This window comes from Leptonychotes weddellii, chromosome 15 (genome assembly GCF_054177405.1).
Source record: "Leptonychotes weddellii isolate Sample4059 chromosome 15, ASM5417740v2, whole genome shotgun sequence".
NCBI lineage: Eukaryota > Metazoa > Chordata > Mammalia > Carnivora > Phocidae > Leptonychotes > Leptonychotes weddellii.
In genome coordinates, this window is record NC_138383.1 from 26365704 (window position 1) to 26384877 (window position 19174).

The following is a 19174-nucleotide window of genomic DNA, read 5'->3' on the forward strand; positions in this document are numbered from 1 at the left end:
AAAAAAAAATTAAATAAAAAAAAAAAAGAAAAATTGTTCTGCAAGAATCATCAACTGTAGGTGTACTAAAAAGGATATTTCAAAGTTATCAAAAATTTAATTATTATTATTACTTATAAAATACTCTTAACAGGTCCAGTAGTAATTACATCAACAGAAAGATTCTCCCAAAATTAAAAATTATCAAAACGTATCTATGATCTTGAATTTGCCAAGAGTAACTAAATAATTGATTTGCTTTCAGTTGTATCAACTGAAAATGAGGTTACTAAAATTATAAATTCTGATAACCAAAAAATGAATTTCCAGAGAAGCAAGCTAGAAAAATCTTACAGCCAGTCAAGATCACATTAGTAAAATGTTACTATTTATTGTATTAGATAAGATTTTGACACCAAAATACTGTATTTTTTGCACATTGATGTTCTTGGTATCTTGCTCCTAATCCCAGCTGCCCTGGCTGCCCGGTCTCTGGCCTTCCAGGGTCCTCCCCGGACCTTTGTTTCCCTGCTGGTCTCCAGTTGTGCAGCCCTTGCTACCTGAGCATTCCCTGGGAAAGTTGCTAGCTTCCGACTTCATGTTCCCCAGACTTCTAGCTCATTTTGTCACTCAGCAAACCTTTGCAGAGCACCTCCTGTGTGCTAGGCACTATACTATACCTTGGGGTATTATGTGGAACAAAAGGCGGACTCCCTGCCCTATGGAACTCACAGTCCTAAAGACTGATGGCGACCCTGTAAGGAAATACTAATTGCAGATTCTTAGTGCTTTTAGGACAACAGGTGTTGAGATAGAGATTCATGGGGATGAGGGCAGAATATTACCTCCATGAGGAAATGGCATTTATACCAAGATCTGAAGGATGAAAGAAAGCCAGTCCTGTGAAAACAGAGACAAATGTTTCAAGCAGGTAGAACATGATGTACGGATTGAAGAGAGCCCTCATGTAGAGCTTTGCAGGTTGCTCCTGGCCCAAACAGGCCTGGCCCAAAGGGTAAAAAGTTGCTAATATTCCGCCAGTCTCTGCTCCCTAGGCAGTGTGCCATAGTGAGGGGAAAGGAAGAGGTTTGCTCTTCTTATTTCTTACAAAGGCACCACAGGGGCTCGGAGCAGCCCTGGCCTTGAGGTAGGAAAAGGATGGCTCTTAGTCCTTGGGCTGCAGCCTGGGTTCGCATCCTGGGATCTGCACTTGGCCTCCAGATGTATGTATGTCTCCGTATGCCCGCCCATAACCTAGTCTGAGTTTGCTTTTATCGATCAGACGGCAACAACAAAGATTTACGTGGCATTTTCCATTTGCCTTTGTTTCTTGTTCAATCTTCCAACATCTCTGTAAGGTAGCTAGAGCAGACATTTTCTTCTTTAAATTGACATATAATAAAATGAAAAGATTTTAAGAGTATGGCTAGATATGTTTCAATAATTGAATACACCCACCTAACTAACACCTCAATCAAATATAGAACATTTCCAACATGCCTGGTGGTTTTCTTCTACCACTGTCCAATCAGATATCCCCACACCCAGGCCTAGGTCACCACTGTTTTGATTTCTATCCCTATTGTGATCAGTTTGCCAAATTTCTTCATAGAAATGCCGTCATGTAAGTATTCTATTGTGTCTGGCTTCTTTTGCTCAATATAATGTGGGGCGGGGGGCAGTTGTTTTTAAGATTCATTCAGTCACCTTGTTATGTGGCTCCATAGTTCATTCCTTTTTATTGTCTAGTAATATTCCATAGACTGGCTACACCACAGTTTGCTAATCTGTTATCCTATTAATGACATTTGAACTATTTCCAGATTGGCTGTTTTGACCAAAGCTGCTATAAATATTCTTACAAATCTTTTTGTGGGCATTTCTTTTCCTCGCTTTTGGGTAAAACCCAAGGAAGAATTGCTAAATCATAAGGTACATTATATTTAGTTTTCTAAAAAAGTGCCAAACTGTTCTCGAAAGTTCTTATACCATTTCACACTCCCATGCATTCCAGTCGTTCCACATCCTCACCAACCTTTGATGGTAGCCATTCCAAGGGCGCGTACATTGGTATCTCACTGTGGTTTTATTTTGCAATTCTCTGATGACTAATCAAGTTGAGCACCTTTTCATGTGCTCAGGCCTTTGGCAGGGTGACTACTATTCATTCCATTGTACAGATGAGAAAATTGAGACTCAGAAGTCAAGTGACCTGCCAGATTCACTCCTAACAAGTAGCAAACCCAAGCCTTTTATTCACATCTCTTGACCCTAATTGGCATTTCATTGCCAATATCCTAGACTTTTCCCTACAGTGGATCCCAGAGAAAAGGGATTCACTAAAAAAGGATCCTAAAAAGGGATTCAGGCTCTGGGACAGGGTGAAGGAAAGGAAGTGGCACAGAGAAGTGTGGCGGAAAAAGGTATAGGTGTGGAGAAAGGAAGAGGGGAATGATTTGAGGCTACCTGAAAGTGGCAGTGATTCTTTTTCAGGCAGAACTCAAAGTCATTTCACTGTAAGCGTGGGGTATTTGTGTGACACCTGATGCCATCTCAGGCAGGAATCTCCTCGTCTCAACTACTCAGTGCTGCCAAGCTCAAAATAAACTCTTCTTGTCCTGGGGCAAGTGTGTTTCACTAGGCTACACGTAACTCTCTTCAGCCTATGTGGTTTTGATTTAATCAGTTTAAATAGCCACAATTTCTTCTGTCCATATTCCACATTGCACTAAATTCATATTTGACTGATGAAGTGTAAATGCTCCTAAGCACTTGATTTTCTCACTTATATAACCAGAGAAGTTGGTGAATATGTAGTGGGGTGTGTGTGTGTGTGTGTGTTTTAATTTGAGAAGGAAATGCATTTTGGAGTTGGACTGTCATGGAAAATCCCTTCTTTTCCTTGATGTTGCAGGTAAATCACTTAGGAATAACTAGCTCTGGTTGTATTTGATACACTGAATTTGAATGTGGAGGAATGAAGAAATAAGTGAGACTTTGTGACCTCCTTTCAAACCAAAAGGAGGCTGACCTAGCGAGATTGGCGGCCCTGATGGAAGGCGCCTGTTACAGTCCTTTTAATCCTCTCTGAGCAGAGTCTTGGATTTTCCCCCAAATAATGAATGAAGTGAATAAGCCATTGAGCCTTTAATTCCATTCAATGCCTTGCTCTCCTGCGAGGTGCATCCGGTCGGTCTGACAATGCCATAGAAGAATTACTTTGAGTACTTGGCATATGCGGTCCTTGAAAAAGCTCTGCGGGGCAATCTTACAAAGTGGCCAGAGCACCCCATTCAACCCCTCATAGGTCTGCTGTCATGGGGGTTCAGACTCTGGGACAGAGTGAAGAAAAGAAAGTGGGGACAGAAGTCTGAAGACAGGAGAACTAGGCCAGAAATAAAGGGGCTGAGCCAACGTCTGCAAGGGAAGGAGGAAGAAGAGAGATGAGGCTAAAAGTTAACGAGATGAATCTTGAAAGCCTTCTTTAAAAATACTATTACAACCTCTTTAACTTTCCTTTTATTTCTTCCTCTGTTTTTCTTTCTTCTCTAGTTCATTAAATACCTTTTCTCTGTTGTGTGCTTTAGGTCGTATGCTCCTGACATTTGTATGGCAAACCTGATCTGGCATTTTCAGGAGAAAGGGGAAGTTTTCCCTTTCAGCGGAGAGTAATTCCAGTGGGTAAAGTGGCATTTGCAGTCCAGTTTTTAAGTGACAGTGTAGACTCCCTTTGTAACTGCTGGATCCTATCACACAGGCTGTAGGTCTTCATCCCCGTGTTTGAAGGTGCAAATACAATGAATGTCCTCACTTCTTTACCTCAGCATTTTGAATTCTCACTGTGATTAATTACAAGGAATTTTCTCTTCTCTTCTAAGATTTGGTGTCATGAATTCACGGATGTAAACCGTTTGTCAAACGGGTGAGGTGTTTCTTGTGGGGCTGGGCAGGTGAGCAGTTGCAGGAGACTGGATCCTAAGCACACAGGGGTCATCTAAGGGACTCTCGGGCTGCACAGTAAATGGAGAAAGAAAACCTGGAAAAGAGGGAAGACCTCTTGAGATTTATTTATCAGTTAACCAAGGGTCAGGGAACCCTCTCTGAAATTTGGTCTTAAGGGTCTAGAATCCAACTTAAACCTGGACTTAACCTCCAAGCAGAAGTATCCCTGGATGAATTTATGGAAACCCATTGTGGTTGGTGCTCTGGAGACAAAAACAAATGAGGGTGGAGAGAGGAGAATTTGCTCTGTGGTTTGCCTCACCACCAAAACTACCCAGATTACTCATGCAAATCACTCCCCACTGCATGGGGCCACCTTGGGTAATCAGAGGATCCAACGTTCCGGTGCAATATGGTGAGTATGTCAAGAGCACCAACCCCTCCAACAGAAACATCTTGTTGGTTTTATCCAAAGAAAATCTGAATAGATACAGGGTTCTCTTAGTGAGTGAGATACATTTACATTCTTTTTCATTTTTAAAGCAAGCATATTGCATGCTCCTGTGCAATATGGTGAGCATGTAAAGAGCACCAGCCCCTCCAACAGAAACATCTTATTGGTTTTATCCAAAGAAAATCTGAATAGATATAGGGTTCTATTAATGAGTGAGATACATTTACATTCTTTTTCATTTTTAAAGCAAGCATTCCTGATAATACCTGCTTAAAGCCGATTTCATTGCACTGTAGGGAAAGTTCATGTCTGTTGGTTCTGAAGTATGAGAACCTATTTCCAGTACAAACCAAGAGTCGCTGGGTAGAAATAAAGCATTTTGTCTTTGTGGCAGATACTCTTTTATGTGCTAAGTTCTCTAGTAGCCTCTTGGTATCAGAGCATGTTAGAGCTGGGCATTGCTTCAAAGTCATCTAGTTTAACCTGCTCAATTATGAGAGGAGAAAGCTTCACGTTGTTTGGCTTTTGTTTTGTTTTTGTTTTTGTTTTTCTGTGGGTTTTTCAGGTTTGGGGTTTAAAAAAAAAAAGTCAGGAGAGTCACTGAGAAGATTCCAGTTGATGTCAAGAGACACTACCTATCAACCTGCTCAGGCAGACCTTTCTGCAGAAAGGAACAACTCAGCCTGCCTCCGTCTTTGACTCACAGGAGAGGTGTAAATCCCACCCACGTAGTTAAAGCTTTCTTGCTGGACTGCTGTTTATTTTGAGGTTAACAGAGGCTAAGGAAGCCCATTGTGAAATGTTTGTTTGGAGGGCCAGAATCTAAACTTACACTCCTTGTCATGGTCATTTTTTTAAAGAAGATGACAGATTGGAGCCACAGGGAGGGAGAGACTCCAGCCATGCCAGGAATAAGAGGATGTTCTTTGTGGTTTGTTGCTGTTATTGTTGTTTTCCATGTGCTTCTAGGGATATCAGGTTTATTACCATGGCTGGGGACAGGGCTGAGAATGTGGTGGACAATATGACAACTCTTTCCTTCCTGGTGTGTCCCTGAATGGCCAGCACAGTCCACACGTAATCAGACGATCTATGGCTGCACTGTTGCTGCTGACAACTTCATTATGCCTGTGATATTCAGCTGGTAATTCATTTCCCGAGCATGGCAATAGCTCTTGATATGCCTAATGGGTTGAATGTAATTTTGTAAGCTTTTGAAGATGAATGTCTCCCCTTGTGCTTAGCTATGCCCTAATATGGGAAACAATGATAGCTACCGTTAGGAAACAGCATTGTAGTGTTGGGCTTTTCAGTGCAGGTTGGGTCTCTAAACCACAAAAGCAGGAAACATTAGTGATTAGAATGATCCACTAGATACGGGTCACTTAACGTCCCTTGTAACGGCTTTTTTGCCTACCTCTGCATTTAACCTTCTTGTGGCCAGGGCATCCTACAAAATAAGGTGGTCTTGCCAAGGATATAAAATTAGTTAATTAATGGTTCCGGGGCTTTGGCATGATATGCCTACAGTCACTTACGATTGCTGTCTTAAAATGAAAGAACCAGATGACAAGAAATGTGACCCATGCATGGTTTCCAACACCCAAGCTGTGATTTTTCTTTAAACCTAGGAACAGAAGTATAAAATGTGTTCATCTGAATTCTCTTCAATTCAGTTCAACTAACCCTATATGTGTTGCACATCATCTACCATACACAGGGCCCAGGTCCTTGAGCTAAGAGGCAAATTCAAACGTTAGGGAGGCCTGAGTCCTGCTCTCCTGGAGATCTCAATCCAATAAGGGAAGTGGGGCCCCAAGTAATTCTAGCGAAGGTAGACTGTGCAGAGCACACTAACATTAATTACAAATGCTACAGTGAGAGGAGAGAAACACACTCATTCCATTTGGGAACATGAAAGAGAAAGTTAAGATGCCATCTCTCAAGCCTTCCACCTTCATCCAGCAGCCAATCTGTATTCTTTTGAGAGAATCTGGTCTCCTGAGAATCTTACTTGAGTCAGCTTCTTAATTTCTGAGAGTCACGACTCCTCATCCTATCTAATTTCTCAGTGCTTCTCAGCCATCGTTTATGACAATGAGTTCCAGGTATCCCAAATGAATATGGGGAAGTGAACATACAAATAGGCCTAAGAATCTCTAAGCTTATCCTTTTATCGACCCCCACACTTGTTTTCTTGACTTTGTAAAACTAAATCCTACCAGGAAGACTATTATTAGCAGCTGGAAAATAGAGACAGATTCTGTGCTAATACTTTTAACTAAGATATTTTTGATACAAAGATTTTCTTTACAGAAAAAACAGAAGGAAGAAGAAGAGGATACATAGGAATAGGAGGAAGAGAAGAGTCTGCCTGAAACCCAGCTCATTTATGCTTTGGTACTCTGACTCATCAACTTGACACTTTGACTTATGTATTGAGCACTTACTTACTTTATAGACCCAATTTTCATGCATCCTGGTGAAGATTCGTATGGTTTGCTGGGTGCGTGTACATGTACATAGGTTTTGAAACCACGTTGAAACCATGAGGTCTGCCAGTTGCTTTATCATCCTGATCTGAGCAAACGTTCTCTGAATTATGAACGTCTGAATTACCAAATCCTAGGGCATTAATAATTTCATTTTTAAATTATTCAAAAATTCTGCATAACATTCTTAAAGTAGGTGAAGACACATAAATCATCTTTGGCTTCCTGTTGCAAACGAAAGACCTCCCCCAAAGAAATGGCCAAAATGAATGTGAATGGAGAGGGGCCCCGAGGTCTCTGTGATGGCGCCTCGCCCTCCCAAACAACCCACTACGGTCCAGATCTCACTCTCCAAAGGCAAGGTGAAGATCCAGTTAGCAGATCAATTATTGTAAATGCTATTCTTTATGATAAAATCTAGTGCATCAAAGAATGTAGATGGCCTTGGGGATGGTTGTAAGGAGAAGTGACCTGTGCTAATTCCTCTTGGAGAGATTTAGGTGAATACTGCCACCTATTGATAGGTGAACCATATGCCACAAATTCCTACTCTGACCTGACATGGTACAAATACTTATCAGAACAGATCTCCATATGCAGTTGGCCAAAACCTTTTTTTTTTTTTTTTTTTTTTTTTTTTAATTTCAAAGGATGCTTTAAAAAGTTTTGTGGTAAAATATACATAACATAAATGTTCACATTTGAACCATTTTTAAGTGCACAGTTCATTGGCATTAAGCACATTCACATTGCCATGTGGCCAAAACCTTTTAACAGCCCTGAGTTCAGAATTCTTCACGTATTTGTGATGAAAAATAGCTGTGTTATACTAATTTAAAACGACTTACAAATTGTATTTCTGGGAAGAGGCAAAGGAGAGAGGTACAAATGCCATGAGCTTTGCAGTCAGAGATCTGGGTTTGAGTCTCAGCTCAGCCCCTGAATGCACAGAAATCAGTTTATTAATCTCTCTGAGCCTTAGTTTCCTCACCAGTAAAAAATGGATACTCCTCTTCGCAGAGCGTGAGAACGCAGTAACGTCGCTGCACGCCACATGGGAGGGAGGTGTTGGGTAAATGGCAGCTTTTGTACTTACTATGTTTCCACTGCGCTATTAAAATTAACTATTGGTGATGCAATGACTGGTAATATGACAAAGCACGTCGCGCATCAGACTCTGGTGAACTCTTCTGTGAGTTTCAATTATCCTTTGGCAATGCTACTTGTCTCATATAGTATCTTTGACGTTCAAAATTAGGACAGTGTGAACATAAATATTAGAACTTTAAGTGTGCCAATTGAGAAAATGAGGATAAATGGGCTTCATTACCAAACGTCTCCTGACTGCCTGAGAGGATATATGGGGCTGAGCAGATAAAGAATTATGATAAAACTTTGGAGCTGAGTATAAATGGGGCTTTGTGACCTGCTGGACAGGGTTGAGGCTTAGGACCAGACCTAGGAGGTTCACATTCCTTCCTCGGCATGGTGTGGGGGATCCCGGGCTCACACAGACAATAGGGGATTCATAGTTTGAGAATTCTTATGATGACTGAAAGGAGGGTGGCAGCCAGAACAAGAAGACTTTTCAGAAGCTCGGACCCTGATTATCACATCAGGGCTACAGCCCGGTGAGAGGCTGCTTGAGAGGCGGCATGAAGCCGTTCTTGGAAAGCTTTCTGTGAAGTGTTTGTAACCTCCTTAAGAGAATCCCATTTCTCAAAAATGCAACACTGGAAAAGCTCACATGATTAGTTCAGATAAACACTCTGTCATCAAATCACAGCAGAAGTCACACGGCCCATCTCTTTTTGAAGAGTCTTTCTGAATGTCATGAGTCTAGTCTCCAAGACTTAGGCTGCCGGGGGGGGGGACCCCAAGAGAGAGTTTCTCAGGATATTTTGGGACCTTTACTTTTAGTCTGAAAGGTCAGCTGGTGCTTAAAACAAAATAATCAAGAAATAGCATGCCCATGAACAGTCTGCACCTTTTGAAAAGGTCTGCTTTGGACTGAATAGCCACTGCCCTCCCCCACCCCTGTTTCCTTTTTTCTTTGGGGCTTAGTAACTGAGAGGGAGGAGGAGGAAGAGTTTTACATTCATTACTAACAACTTCGCACATAATAAGCATGTTCAGATACACCCTGGGGTGTTAGTTTTCTTTTCCTATTTTTTTGTCTCCTTTTTAGCAGCTTTTGATAAGTAGCACATTTTATTTTTGAAAAAAGAATCAGAGTCATTACTGAGCAGCCGCACCCTGAGGAAGGTCAGGAGATTAGGGAGCGGAAGTAGGCTGGCCAGACTCTTTGCTGACCACAGTAAGGGACTGCTGCTTTCTTCCCATAATTTAATTTTGAGACTCCAATGAAAAGGCACCCCTAAAAAAAAAAAAATCTTTGCTGAAAAAAAGAGTGAAAAATTGTTAGAAAAAGGTCATCAAAAAGTGATCAATTTAAATTTACGTCTTACAAAGTAACCACATGGAACTAACCGCAGGGCAGACCTGCATTTTCGGTGATATATGGACGTTCTCAAAATATGGGCATGATTTCGCAGGAGAGAGTGGACATTGCTAGCCTCTGATGTTGGTGGGCTTTGGCCTCGTTTCATGAGTATCCTGAAATTCTCAACGTGGCACTTCACAAATCAGAGGAGAGTACACTAAAAGGGACCTTTGAAGTTAACTGGCCCCCTCCCTCACTTGCCAAGTGGGAAAGCTGAGACCTGGTGGATAGAAAGTAACTTGCCCGAGGTCACTCAGCCACTGAGAAGCAGCTCGAGGACTCAGACTCCTCATCCCCAGCTGTATTTCCTTCCACCAAGCTCCACAACTCTGAGATGGGAAGCCCGGCATCAGGAAGTCCTCTTTCCGGGGAAACTCTGCACCCATTCCCCTGCAGATGGCCCCGTGTGTTGCCAGGGGTAGTTGGTCCGCCACAGCCTGAACTGACTTCTTCCGCCACAGCCTGAACTGACTTCTTCCGCGGCTGTTGAATGGATTCTTCAGAGCAGTCCAGGCACTTTCCACGGGGTTGCAAGGACTCAGCCTCCTGCTCTTGGCTCTACCTTCAAAAGATGCACAGACCGTGCCATGAACGCCTACGTTATCGCTGGGTTTGCGCACCGGCATCCATGGATGTCGCCATCATCTGCCATCATGCAGGTTAAAACATTCAAAGGCATCTTCAGCTTCTTTCTTACTCCCTCTCCCATCTCCCCTCCCTCTCAGCAGCACCGCTGACAGGTCCTCCTCCAGAGTGTGCCCCACGGTCAGCTCCTGATTGCTGTTGCCACAGGCCCTGGCCATCCACGTCTGCCTGCTTCCCGGCTCTCCCCGCTTCAGTTCATGGGCCTCGATGGCTAGAACGGAGGGAGCTTCATCCGTGGTGCTGCCATTCTCCTGCCCAAATCCCTGTCACCCCTAGGAAAAAGTCCAGACTCTAAGATCGCATCCACGCACACCCCAGTCCATCCCAGCCTATTTCTGCAGCCCCAATTCCATTAGATGTTCCCCTCCATGTGTACTCCGGCCAGCTGGATTACTTGTCATTCCCTAAACATTCTAGGAATTCTGTGCATCGACTCCCTTTCCTTCTCTTCTGTTCAGCCTCTAGAGGTCTTCATTCTGCCAGATGCAGTGCAACCGCAAACTTCTGTGAATCTTCCTGAAGCATCCCAGAAGGAAGTACAATTCTCTCTCACTAAGGAGAGCCCTTTTATCTTTGAAAAGATACCTCCTCATCTTTGTTCCCTTCCTCACCATAGTGCTTTATCCAGCGCTTTGCACAAATAAGGTGTTTTTCTTTCTTAATATTGATCGAGCACTGAACTATCTTGAGACACCAGGCCAGGCAGTGTAAGGGCTAGAGAAGGAAGATACAAATTAACTAAAATGTAATCCCTGTCTTCAAAGGAGCTTGAATCAGTGAGACATGTTCACAAATAACGTAAGCAAGTGAGCTAACTGTGGGGGTGGAATTGGGTGGAGGGGAAGTGCTGAGTGTGGAGGAAACATTCTCAGTGTTCCAGATGAGAACACGGGTATTCTGATATGAAGGGCGGGGCGGGGGAGGCGGAGGGAAAGAAAGCGCAAAGCTGTTTTTTAAATTCTATTTCTGTGCTGCGGTCATTATTAGAGTCCTTTCTAGGTCTGGCCGATGCAATCCATTCTTCCCCCAATTCCAGAGTAATCTTCCTAAAGCGAGACTCCAATCATTTCTTTTAAAGATTTTATTTATTTATATGACAAAGAGAGAGAGAGCAGCAGCAGAAGGAAAGGAAGAAGCAGGCTCTCTGCTGAGTAGAGAGCCTGATGCAGGGCTCCATCCCAGGACCCTGGGATCATGATGTGAGCTGAAGGCAGACGCTTAACTGACTGAGCCACCCAGGTACCCAAGACTGATCATTTAACTCTCTGTTCAAACGTTTGCTATTGAATGAATCAAGCATCAAATAATTTCAGGCTTATGCTAGGCGTTATGGAGAATACCAGTCCATAGAGAGGAGACCACATCTAGGAAACAGCTAGAGAACAAAAAGCAAGAATATGCTGTAAAAGTGCTGGGGGACAGGGGACAAAATAAGTGTGTGATCACTCTGGACAGAGACTGATCAAGAAGGAATAATCAGAGGAGGCAAGACTTCACTAGATGGCCAGTTGGCAAGAAAAATTAGATGTACTAAGTGAACTTTAGGGTTCCTTTCAATTCTCAGGCCCCTATTATTCTTTGAAATGATTTATTCATTCATTCAACAAATACATGCTAAGCACTTGAACAGAATACTCACTAAGTATTTACTGAATGCCTTCTATGTGCCAGGAATTCTGCTAGACTGGAAATAGAGCAGTGAATAGAAAACTTCGCACTTAAACTCTTATAGCGAAATAGAGATGGCTGATGTAAAGCAAGTAAGTGAAACAAAATGTGATGGATGTCACAAAGGGCGAATAGAAGGTGCTCTAGGACTGCAGAGTGGGGAGCCTAACAGCCCAAGGGCCAGAAAAGTATCACGGAGAGATGATGTTTAAGCCAAGACTCTAGTGCTGTACGTGAGTTAGACAGAAGACCGAGTGTTGGGGCAGAAGAATATCATATGGAGAATTCTGAAGTTGAGAGATGGTATAGCATGTCCAAGTATCTGAAAGACATTTAAAAAGGCTACAACATGGAGGGTGAGTAGGAAGGGGGCAAGAAATTAGGCTACAGAGGTAGGCAGAGCCAGATTACAGAGAATTTTACTAATTCTCATTGATAAGCTTTTTGGTAACATTAAAATATTTAGCACAATATGACACACGGACTAGGACTTAATAAACTTAAGTACTTTTGTTAAGAGCAGACTGAGGAATGAATGGATAAATGAATGCAATGGACAGGAGATGCAGGACATGACTCAGTCTTGGGCATTTGCTCCTGGAAGCGATGTCGCTATTACTAAAGCTCCATCCCCTTAGGTTTGCACAGTAGATTGAATCATGACCCCGTGGGGGCAGCCCCTAATCTTAGTAGAATGACTCCCTCACCTGGCTTTCCCCAGGAGACGGAATTTAAGTAAATCTGCATTAAAGTCAAAGTTTGTTTAGAGATAAGGGTAAAGTTTTACCTGGCAATCGTTTAGGCTTAAGCTGCAAAAGGGTAGCCTGACTCTTTCTTAATCCTTGATGAAAAAATAGCCTTCTGAACCTCAAGCATGAATATTGCCAAATTAGATTATTCATAGCAATGCTTCCATAGGACAGGTAAGTCTAGGACGAAGGAGAGGGAAAAAAAATATTCCAAAGAGAGATTTTGCCTTTTGAACGAGAAAAGAAAAAGTAAGACAACTGTGAAAAGCTAACCTGCGCCCCTCCTTTGGGAGGTCTTATGAGTCACGGAGTCTCGCCTCAGATCCCAACTCCAGAGCAGACACTTGTCTGGGACGAGTCAGCCACCAGAGTGAAATGCTGTCTCTAGAAGGGGGGGCAGGTTTTCAGGGACACAAGATGCCATTCCAAGGATTCTAATTAATTATCAGGCCAAAGACTAACACTCCACCCTCTTGTTTATAACCAAGAGACTTTCTTCTGATTTGCTGCAGAGTTGCATTCAAAATTTGGGAGTTGATTTGGCTCTCGGTATAAATAACATACCAGAGTCAGTGCCTAGTAGAAGGGTCCAAAACTATTTCTGAAGTCATCATAGCAGCTAAGCTTTCATTTGGCAGAGAGAGACTCTGAAGAGATCTTTAGAAAGATTCTTAATGCTGTTGCTAGGGACGTCTGTGTGTGTGTATCTGTGTGTGGGGGTGGGGGGGAGTGGCGCAGGGTTTAATATGTGCTCTCAATCAGCAATGTCTCCTTAACATAAAAGCAGCCTGTGAAGGTCATTTGCCATTTTATTTCAGAGAGAAACATGAAAAATGCCTAAATAAGTGGCTTTCTAGGAAATTCATTCTGTGTGTTTCATTAGTCATGTAAGGCATAACGTCCTGAAAGGAGCCAGGTGCACGCATATGTAGCCGGCATGAAAGGAGCACTGGAATCTTCCTCCTAAGACTGAGCCTCTTGGTGTCCTAAGTCCCAGATCTGCTGACTACTTTCTCAGAACCTGCTCAGATGAAAACTCTAGCAATGCTTGAGCAGCCCTGACTGGATTGGGAGCTTTCTTAGCTCTTGCTGGGAGCTTGTAAAGGATTGCACAGGTGCCTTAGGTGAGGGAATGCGGTGGCCACCTGTGTGCTTCTCATCCCGGGGAGCTGTGGGAGTAAAGGGGTGTCTGGCCCCAGGAGAGCTATCGATCATTTGCAGTCACAGATTCCTGGATGGGCTCTTGGATGCCAGACGATATTTCTTTGCCTGCAGTTGATAGAGTGCAAAGCGAACCGGCTGCCCTGCTGCCCCTCTGCTCATCCTTGAGTGACAGCCGGTTCTGATTCAGGCTTGTTTGCCATGAAGCTTGTTGTCCCTGCGTGCCGTTCCTAATGGACCTCACAGATACAATAGGCTAAAGATACACTGAAGTCATGGCATCCTTTTACTACATGCACAAGAGATTGAGAAATCAAGCCTTCTCAGGGCTACAGTCCTGAGAATACACCTAGATTCTGAGCCACGCTGTCTCCCTCTCCCCTTTCCTCCCTGTGCATCATTTGCGCTTTTATTTTGCAGGAAGAGTAGCTTAGTGATCATGGACTTCAGCTCTTGCCTGTAGTGATCCTGTTCGCATTTTATTCTTTACACAGAATAGGAAGGAGGTTCGCTTGCTTTGCGCAGAGGCTGAGCCACCGGAGAAAGCAAAGCCAGTGTGATTTATTGAATGAAAGCGCTGGACAATTACCAACAACTTGTTCCTCTGTTGCCTCGAACAATCTAAACTGGTAAGTAAAATTTATTGTTGTCTTTCTTTATATGAATGTGGGGCTTTCTAATTCACTGATTATTTTTTAAAATGTGTGTGTGTTGCTGTGGTTTAAATGATATAAAAAAAATCTGCATCTTCCAAAGTTAGCTGCAGGCAGTCCATGAAGAATGCACACAAGCACATACACGTCCATGTGGAGAGGCAAGAATGGGGGTGGGGAAGCCCCATTGCTGATAATTAGGCATTTTGTTTCGGCAAGCTTGAGGACATTATGTGCTTGCCTAACTGATTAGCAAGAGCTATCAAAAATAGAATATTCTTTTCCTGTATAAGATCATTTCCCAATCGGGTTCCTGAGTACCTGTAAAATACCTGTTGGATTAGGTAAAGATGGATCCCATCATGCTGATAATTCTTAATATAAACCCAGGCATCTTGTCTTTAATCCAGCTGGACATGCAGAGTGGGATACCAGCATTCTGTCCATCCTGGGTGAGCGTGCCCATAAATAGCATCATGACTGTGATGTCAAGGATACCTGCCAAGGGCACACAGTGGACATGCATGCAGACCCTTGCCTGATCCACCACGACTTTTGTACCCATATGCCTTACATCTTTTTTTTATTCTATGAAGACATATGGTTGGTAGGGCATACTAGGTTCAAAGTGGGATATTGTAACGGTCTTGTTACCCATGCTGATCTTCGGCCCCCCCAAGGCCACTAGAAGTACCATTGATAATCAAGTTTGATTTTGCTTCCCTGCTGGGACACAAAATCCCTGTACTCACTTGATTTCTTCACATCCCAAATAAGATTCAAGCCAGTCTCTGCAGAGGGGAAAGGTAAAGGGAGAAAACTATTGCTTTTCCCATCACCACTATCATTATCACATCCTCCTCATCTTTTCTTTGCCTGGCTACTACAAGGCTTTATGGCAGCACCAATCCATTTCTTGTTGGTTCACAATCCATATAGATGTCATACAGAGTTTACTCTCTTTGGTGCACTCTATCTGCAGTGTATCACTGGCCATTCAGATGAAGTTGTGGCCTTGGGTGCTGACAAAGATGGGTGATGGTAGAATAGTAAACAGCATGCTTCTCTAAATAAAAACCAGTTAGGAAATCTGAGAGGTGGGCAAAGTTTTGCAGAGTAGAAAGGATCCCAGGCCACTCAATCATAAGAGCAGGGTCATTCTCCCATGTCATTTGGCTATTTCACAAATGATGGCATTCTAAAGGGAAGGAGATGGAATTGCCTAATGGTTAGAGATGTCAGGATAGCAGGGCACTTTTGCTCATTCCCAGACTGTGTGTCTTTAGGAAATTCCTTTACTCTCCCTGGATCTCCATTTTTCCATTTTTTCCCCTTCCTGATTGTTTCAAAGAAGATATGCTAAGCTCAATTAATTTATCCATGAGATACTACTTAAAACTTTCCAGTTAAAGATGCAATAGGTAATCAAGATCATTGTTCACACACGTTAATCCGGAGACCATGCATCAGAAACCTATGGATGAAGGTTTATGTGGGGATGAGGAGATATATACACCTTCCCCATCAGAGGGATACAGGGCACTCTGAAGGAAGCATGATCACACTCGGGGGATGAGAAGGGGAGAATAGAGCTGAAAAATGGCATTTTAAAAAACCGCTTCAAATAAATAGGTCACATAAATAATTTTTATCAATACTGATCAGTAATAGACTTTCTGTACTCATGATGCCAAGATACTGAGGATCTTAAATGTTTTGATACGAACATTTTGAAGGAGTTAGTTCAAGGATCAGCAGAAACCACGTATAGAATTTATGTTCAAATTACCCCCATGCCCATGCATGTGGAATTAGAAGCTGTAAATGAACTATGATTTATTTGAGGAATTCTAGAAGATTCATTGGCCAAAAGAATTATCCCATCTCTAGGATTAGGTACCTGAAATTCTTTCATCAGGGATTCAATTAAATATTGCTGTCTTTTATAAAACAAATATTCTTAGGAGGAATAACAAATTAAGACACTCATACCTTATCATAAATGAATGTATTGAGTATTTTCTTCCTCAGGGGAACCCAAAGGATGTTGCCTTAATGCTATATTAATTCTTCTGCTTTCTATTTATTTCATACCTGTCTCTAAGAACTTGTCTTGTAATGATCACTTCACTCCTTTTTTTTACAATTTATTTATTTATTTGACAGAGAGTGTGCACATGCTAGCCAGAGGGCGGGGGAAAGGGGCAGAGGGATTGGGAAAAGAGAATCTCAAGCAGACTCGGTGCAAAGCCCCATGTGGGGCTTGATCTCACCACCCTGAGCAGAAAACAAGAGTTGGACGCTCAACCCACTGAGCCACCCAGGTGCCCCTTTATCATTTCACTCTTGATCAGAAAACTAAGTAGCCTTTAGGACAAGCTGTTTCCTTCTTTTTATAGGATGCTTGGATTAGACGATACCATCTAGATTTCCTCTAGGCCATTGAGAGTCACATGTGGAAAGTTGAACTCACTATCTTTCCCCTTTTAGATCCACTCTTCCTCCTGCATCCCCCCTCCCTTTTCTTAATTATTGGTGGAACCATTCAGCACCTAGTCAATGAAGCAGAGCTAATAAAAGCTATCCTCAGGTTTCCTAACTCCTTAGGTCCCTCCATCTGATCACTAACCAAGTTTGGTCCATCTTGCTTCCTCCTCTTTTTAATCTACCCAACCCTCTCCATCCCCATTGTCACATGCTGGAGTTGAAGTCATCAGCTCTCATGGGGACTTTTTCAAGGGCATTATACTTGGTTGTCCCCTATCACTGGTCCCCTTCAAACCACCCTCTGGATACTACCACAGTGATTTTCTAAAAATGCAAATCTTAGCCTTTCTCTAGTGCTTCCCTGTTGTAAACAGGTTGAAATCTATTGTCCCTCAATATGATATGCAAAGCCTTGATGGTCTGGCCCTGCTATCTCTCCAGGCTTCTTTCCCAAGGTCCTAGTGTGATGGATGAAATATCCTTTGGGATTGTCAGAGCCCTAAAGAATTCCATTAGGGCCCCTATGGACATCAACTGACCAGCAACACTATGACATGTCCTAACCTGAGCTCTTATGCCTGGAACCCCTTCCCTTTCTTCCTGCTGGTTGATTCCTCATTCACTGTTCAAAATCTTGCTCAGTCATCACCGTCTCTAATTCGTTCCCCCATACCCTCTTTTCCCATGACACCTCATATCACCCCTCTATGCTACTTCTTGCCTTAAACATTTGAGAGCAGTGTTGAAAGGCTAAGCTCTCAGATCCGAATTGCCTGCGTTTGAATCCCAGAACTGCCCCCTTAGTAGTACCTCAATTCCTTACTATATAAGGTGGGGATAATAGTAGTCCTTACTTCACAAGGCTATTATGGGATTCAGAGAGCTGATGCACATAAAGACATTATTCTAAATAGTGCCTGACTCAGAAAGTGCTATAGAAGTAAAAGCCATTATCATTATTCCTAATTTTACATATCACACTATTTCATACATACATACGCTTGCTTAACTATCTTCCTCATTATCCTGTGAGCTTGCTGGGATACAGGTAGGGTAATCAACTTGTTTCAGTTTGCCTGGGATTTTCCCAGTTTTAGCACTGAAAGTCCTGTATCCCAGGAACCCACTCAGTCCCAGGCAAACCAAGACAGCCGGTCGCCCTATGAGGGTGTCTTACTCACCTCTGAAGTCCCGGGGTCTGTCACAGGATATGTAGGCTACCGAGTAGATCACCCAAAGGGTTTATTGAACTATAGAATCAAAATTAATTGTCTTTTCACCTTCTTCCTTATAAACATCCTTTTAAACTTCAAAAATCAGTCTTCTTCCTGCTGTGAAGTCACCACTGACTTTTCAAAACTTATCACTGAACAACTGAATATATTTTTTTTAAATGCACAGGACTTGAAAGGTTGCTTCCACCCTGTTATATATTATCAGTGTAATAGAATCGGCCACTCTTTAGCAATCAGAGACATACCTGTCATGGTAACAGCCGGTGGGGAATAGGAGAAGGGTCACGCTTTCTTTTCTGTCTAGTGACAGGCAGGTTGAAGTGTGAAGGTCCCTAGTTCACATCACAGCCTGAAGAGCAATCTTGTCCCAGTCAGAAATGTTCCCTTTGCTGAATGTATCTGTCTATCCAGCTGTCAAGAATGACTAGAGTTACTGTTTCTAATATGCTTTGTCTTACAACTGCTCCTCCTCCAGACTGGCTCAGATCTTTTTTCACAGTACAAATATGATGAGAAAGTCCCACAACCAAGCTCCTGTGAAACAGGGACTCTGGACCTGCCAGAACTCATAACGAGGACAAGATCTTCTCCTTAGAATCAAGGTCTAGGAAGAAGCTGACAGGCAGCCAGACCAAGCACCCTCGGGCAGAATAATAGCAGAATTGCTAAGAGCATGGACTTTGGAGTCAGAATCAATCCTGCCTCCTCCATTTATTGGCTCTAGGATCTTAGACAAGCTACCTAACCTCTCTGGGCCTCAGTTTCCCTGTTTGCAAAATGATGATACAACAGTACCAACTTTCTTACAGGGCTATTATTACATTTTGTCTTAGCCTTGAAAGCAAAACCAATTGTGAATGTTCTGTTGGGTATTGGGAGACACAATCTTAGGGCATCAAGAGTCAAGCCATCAAGGTAGAAGGGAAATGAGTTGAGGAAGGAGGGAACACAAATATAGGTGGTTTGTACAAACTGAGTGTTGTTGGAGTGGGGGGTGGGGTGGGAGGGATGGGGTGACTGGGTGATAGACACTGGGGAGGGTATGTGCTCTGTTAAGCGCTGTGAATTGTGCAAGACTGTTGAATCTCAGATCTGTACCTCTGAGACAAATAATGCAAGATATGTTAAGAAAAAAAAAGAAGAAGAAGAAGGTAGCGGGAGGGGAAGAATGAACGGGGGAAATCGGAGGGGTAGACAAACCATGAG

At 42.8% G+C, this 19174-nt stretch overlaps 2 protein-coding genes across 2 annotated transcripts in view; one reads left to right on the forward strand and one right to left on the reverse strand.

The window, feature by feature from the left end:
- Positions 1-19174, reverse strand: part of TRIM25 (tripartite motif containing 25) — a 664486-nt gene that overhangs the window by 284336 nt on the left and 360976 nt on the right. The gene's annotated exons all lie outside the window — the stretch shown is intronic.
- Positions 14140-19174, forward strand: part of ANKFN1 (ankyrin repeat and fibronectin type III domain containing 1) — a 97634-nt gene continuing 92599 nt past the window's right edge. Inside the window, exon 1 of the mRNA XM_081805938.1 lies at positions 14140-14222. The gene's annotated coding sequence lies outside the window, so the exon portion shown is untranslated. The remainder of the gene's footprint in view (positions 14223-19174) is intronic.